At 35.5% G+C, this 6,000-nt stretch overlaps 1 protein-coding gene across 1 annotated transcript in view; it reads left to right on the forward strand.

Annotated features, from left to right (window-relative positions):
• Window positions 1-5,288, forward strand: part of ZIC3 (Zic family member 3) — an 80,141-nt gene extending 74,853 nt beyond the window's left edge. The window contains exons 5-6 of the mRNA XM_082445375.1: window positions 3,109-3,279; window positions 4,914-5,288. The gene's annotated coding sequence lies outside the window, so the exon portion shown is untranslated. The remainder of the gene's footprint in view (window positions 1-3,108; window positions 3,280-4,913) is intronic.
• The last annotated feature ends 712 nt before the right edge of the window (window positions 5,289-6,000 follow it).

Consider the following 6,000-nt stretch of genomic DNA (forward strand, 5'->3'; position numbering starts at 1 on the left):
TCCCTCTTCCCCACTGGTAACCACTAGTTTGTTCTCTATATCTATGAGTCTGCTTCTTTTTTGTTATATTCACTAGTTGTATTTGTTGTATTTTTTAGATTCCACATATAAGTGATATCATATAGTATTTGTCTTTCTCTGTCTGACTTACTTCGCTTAGCATAATACCCTCCAGGCCTATCCATGTTCTTGCAAATGGCAAAGTTTCATTCTTTATTATGGCTGAGTAGTATTCCATTGTATATATATACCACATCTTCTTTATCCATTCATCTGTTGATGGGCACTTAGTTTGCTTCCATATCTTGGCAATTGTAAATAATGCTGCTATGAACATTGGGGTGCATGTATCTTTCTGAATTAGTGATTTCATTGTTTTCAGATATATACCTAGGAGTGGACTTTTTGATTCAAGCCATCCTAGTGGGTATGAAGTGGTAGCTCATTGGTTTTGATTTGCATTTCCTGAATGACTAATTATTTACTCATGTGCTTACTGGATGTTTGTGCATATTTTTTTGAAGAAATGTCTACATGGTTCCTTTTCCCATCCAGCAAATCAGGTCATTTGTCTTTTTATTATTGAGTTATAAGAGCTCTTTATATATTCTGGACACATGTCTTCTTTTACCAGATGCAAATAGTTTGCAAATACTTTTGTCCCATTCTGGGGGTCATCTTTTCATTATATAGTGTCCTTCAAAGCATAAATCTTTATAATTTTGATGATGTCCAATTTATCTATTTTTTTCTTTGAATGATTGTGCTTTTGCCTAGCCCATGGTCATGTAGGTTTAGATCTATGTTTTCTTTGAAGCATTTTATAGTTTCAGCTCTTATATTTTAAATTTTATATTTAGGTCCATTTTGGGTTAATATTTATATGAGACATTAAGTAAGAATCCAACTTTATGCTTTTGCATGTGGATGTCTGGTTGTTCCAGACCCATTTTTCAAAAAGACTATTCTTTCCCCATTGAATTGTCTTGGCACCCTTGTCAAAAATCAATTGACCCTGAGTGAGAGAGTCACAGTAGACACTTGTTTTTCCCTGAGCCACTCTAGGCTATTTTCCATTCCATTCCCCACATGGAAGTTAGAGTGCCCTTTCTGAAGGGTGTATCCAATCCTATCACCTCCTTCTCAGCAATACATTTAAAACCCTTCAGTGGGTGGGTTCTCATTATCTTTAGGGTAAAGACCAAAATTCTTAAGATATAATTGAAGACCTTGAATGGCATTCTACAGAGATATAGACATTCATTAAATAATCACACACCTAAATGTAAAGCTTCAACTGTGACAAGTACTACAACAAAATATGTCATGAGAGTCTATAGTGGAGGGATTTGGCTCAGCCACAGGACTCTTGCATGTGCTGTTTTTTTACCTGCAAGGAAGGTGTCTTTTTGTTTCACTGCTATATCCTCAGTCAAAATTTTTAAAAACTAGATCAAGACTCTAGGTTCTAGTTTGATTCTACTGTTGATGTGGGGAACAGGAGAATAAACACCACTCAGCAATATTATGCAAATATAAACAGCTAAAAGTAAGATCATCCACATCTAGCCAATTGGTGGTAGCATCTTGGAAAAGAATTACAATTATTACAACCAAAATCACAATAATAAACTTTGCCAAAGAAAAAATGATTTCATCAAAACTGTAGACACTCCAAGTCAAATGTTAAAAACAGACAAACACACCAGACCTGCAATCAAACAAAGTAATTGGATTGGCTCTTGTTTAAGACTTGTATGAGAGGCATCCCTTTCTTCTAGGGCTCACTGAACCTTGCATGGTCAAACATCTCTAGTACATACACTCTAGACTTTGCTTTTTAATAGTCTGACACATTTTATGATATCCAAACTTTAAAGAGTAAAGTTTCCTAGATGGTAAGTTTCAGTTGGTTTTAGTAACTACTGCTATTTAATGTGCAAGAATAAAAATCATAGAGACCAGCCACATTTTGCCTGTTATGTGATATAGACATATTTTTTTGCTGTTTAGATTAAGGGATAGTATTTGGGAGTTACTTTTGTTTTGTTTTCATGGAACTTCTTGGCTTTAATCAATACCTGGTTAGGTCTTCTGGCTATAGTTACCAGACAGCAGACAGAGAACTAAAGGTGAACAGCTATGTTGAACATGTAGAACACAAGAGGACAGATTTAGCAGAATGGAGTTTTACTATAAAATTTTTAAAAATCATAATACTCCACTTCATATTTAGTTGAGCTTTTTCGTACATGTACAATTTCTAACGAGAAAGTGTTAGAAAATATTCTGATGAGGAGAACAATTTTTGCATGATAATTTCTGAGCAGAAATCATTGATTTCAATGATACTCACTTTAATTTTACCATTTTAGACAGAGCAAGGTAAAAAGAGTAGAAAAAATTCTTCCTGACAACTCAGAATTTGTTGATCATGAAACTGAATTATGATGTATAAAAAAATTTTTTTTACTTAAGTCAGCTCCTTTATTCCCCATCCTTTCAGTGTGATGCTTTTGAAATAAATGAAAAAAACCACAATTTTCAAAATTCCTAAATAACAAACACACAATATCAAATATCTTTAAATTTTAGGTTAGAGTACATCTGGAAACTTAACATCTAGGGCACAAATTCCCTCTTTTTTGTACAGAAGTTATTTACTACCTTTTTTTTTTAAGATGGAGAAGTCCTTAGAGACTTTTTATTAGCAGATCAGGAAATTTGGGTTTGGAGAGCTTAATAAACAAGTCAAAGTTCAAAAAGCTAGTTATAGGCAGACTCTGGATTTGAACCCACATCTCTTCACTCTCATTTTTGCCTCTTTCAGACAAGATTCTGTAATAAGAAAAAGTAATGGGTACTCATAGGTATATGTTCTCACAATATATGTTATGTATTTTTTTCTGATTATAAAAGTGATCATTGTAAAAATATTCAAACAACAGCCAAGTGCAGAAAGTAGAGTGAATTCTGACCTTCTAATCCAGTCAAAGGCCAGGTATTTCACATAGATCAAAAGGAAGATAAATCACCTTAGTATAGCTTAGAGCTTAAAGCTGGGAAAAGTCTAATTTTTTGAACTTGTGCTTCTTTCCCATACCATAGGAAAGCATTCATTCAAAGTCTGTCATTACTGCAGACCCAAATTTAGAAAGTTATGACCATGATATTGCTACTCTTGAAGGAAGACATCACACAGAGCAGTTTTGCAAAATGTTGTGAAATTGAGTGCTATGGAAACAGGACACCACCCAATTCCCCTCTGGAACACATGAGGTAATCATTTGAATTATACCTTTGCAAAGGCATGTTAGAATGCATTTTTAGATCTCTGTTTGAAACAGTGATTAACATGACCCTTTTTGGGGAGGCTTGATCTGCTTGTCAGCTGCCTGGAAACACAACAGGCTCTAAGAAAAGGTTTATTATACAAGTAATACAACCCAAAAGGCAAGGTGCATGCAGAAAGAAAAAAGAGAGATTTTTTTTCTGTCCTGGTGCGTCTCAGATATTTATTAATCGAGATGGCATTTGCAGCGGCAAATCCCATTTCCCCTTTCACACGCCCTCTGGCTGGCATATGATGATAGCATTAGAGCTGATGCCACTTGGCTGATCATGCATTGCTGATCACCATTCAAGGCAACAGGAAGAGACAAAAGAGAAGCCCAAGCAGTCCCCAGAGCACTAATGTGAGGGTGAAATTGTGCATTTGAAACGTTTTAAAATTTCATCCCATTTCTAAACAATAACAAAATGTATTAGTTTCCTTTTATTCTTATATGTTGTTAGATGGGATGCAGTCCATTATTTATGAACCACTTGGAAAGCTGCTCCTCCCATCTCTCTACCCACCTCCCACCTCTATCTTCCAGTCGCCATCCTAAGTACTGCTCTGTCTTATTTAGTAATCTTCCTTTTGTTCTACCCTATGCTTCTAGTTTAAATATGATAGAGTTATATGACAGTGGTCACATTAGTAGTATCAGGTGCCAGAAAAAAGAGAAAAGAGCTAAAATCCTTATTTATAAATAATATTTGCATTCTGTGGGTTTCTCATGGTTTTACTAAACATTCATTGCTTCATGTTTAGAATTCATTTGACTTCATTTAGAATTCATTGCTTGACATAATAAGGTGCTATATAAAAGAGACGATTAGACATTTTTCCTAATTACCAGTTTTACTCTTTAAAGAGACGGATAAAATATTTATGGGAAAAAGTGTGAGTTTATTGACAGCCAGGTTTTAGACCCACTTCCTCATTGACTGGAGTTCCTGTTAAAGGGTCGTAAAAGTACTGTCTTAAGAAAGTTCTGAAAAGATCTCTGTAACTGCTAGGAGGAATCAAGAAGTTCATGAGAAAATGAGAAAATCTCTAGTATGTAGTGCCATCTTGGATACTCTGCTAGTTTCTATGCAACAATTACATTATAGCCTCATTTTAATATTGAATTAAGTCATGATAAGAAGGAAATTTAAATATTAAAAACTGGGACTCAGAAAATAACACCTGCTCTGCTTTTCCTAAAAGCTAGGCATTGTTCTAGGCAATGCAGCAGCAAACAAAATGGACAAAAACCTCTGCTGTCACAGAGCTTACATTCTAGTGAAAAAATGCTAATTGAATGGACTCAATAATATAAATGTAGGTATGTGACTGATATTATTACCGATTTAATGATGAGAAAACTGGAGGCAGCCTCCATGCTAGGACAGTTTATGTACAAGCCTCTAAAGACATTTGATTCATCACTCTCACATGGATTTGACAGCTAATATAAATGATTTGGGATAAGTCTCTAACAAGACTTGCACACCAGGTTACATAATTTAGATGAGAGAGATGTGGGAGGGGTCATTCAGTTGCAAATCATATGCATTGATACCAGCTTATTTCCTTCTTGTAGATTTCATCCAATGACTGACTGCTCATGAGCAAATGGGATCTGGCTAAAGAGTTGGAATTTTCTGGGTATGTTCAACATCAAGTTACAGGGACTTCCCTGGTGGCGCAGTGGTTAAGAATCCGCCTGCCAATGCAGGGGACATGGGTTCGAGCCCTGGTCCAGGAAGATCCCACATGCCACGGAGCAACTGAGCCTGAGTGCCACAACTACTGAGCCTGCGTGCCTAGAGCCCGTGCTCCAGAACAAGAGAAGCCACCACAATGAGAAGCCCGCGCACTGCAACAAAGAGTAGCCCCAGCTCGCCACAACTAGAGAAAGCCCGTGCACAGCAACGAAGACCCAATGCAGCCAAAAATAAATAAATAAATAAATTTATTACCAAAAAAAAAGATCAAGTTACACATTTAAAGACTTTTTTTCTAAATCTCTTCACTTATGTCATCTACAGGCTTGAAGGAAAAAATGATATCTTTTGCAGTAAAAGATAGAGCAATAGAAAGAAGACAGTCTTAATCAGGAGATGGAGGTTCTCGTCTTGGTACTTTTCACATGCTGTGTCTCCTTTCTGGGCCACAATTTCTCCATCTGTAAAGTCAGGAGTTTGGCAGATGATCCCTAATAGCCCTTCCAACTAATACATTCCATGCTTCTATGACTCGATGAGCTAGGGTCATATAGACGATCCTTCCCAGACTACAAATACAGAGTTTAATTTCTTACTTTAAATTATATTCTTTCTTGGAATCAATTTAAACACTTTCTTTAAAGCTAAAAAGACATATAAGTAATCCAGAAGAGCTATTTTATTTGATTCTCAAAGTTCCAAGTAAAATAAAATAATCTTTAAAACTAACAATCAAGAGTTTTACGTATAAAGATGGAGTTCATTTCTGATCACTGTTCCAATCCTATAAATTCTTGTATACTTTAACATGGAAGACTTCTTTTGAATTTAATGGAAATAAGTCAATAACACAGTGTGCCCAGAATAGTTAGCCATATGCTTTCATATCAGATAATTTTGTGAATATTAATACTGAATAATAATCACGTGTTCATAGCACTCTGTTCATCTTCATAAGACCCA

Source organism: Balaenoptera physalus (assembly GCF_965194825.1).
Source record: "Balaenoptera physalus genome assembly, chromosome: X".
Classification (NCBI taxonomy): domain Eukaryota; kingdom Metazoa; phylum Chordata; class Mammalia; order Artiodactyla; family Balaenopteridae; genus Balaenoptera; species Balaenoptera physalus.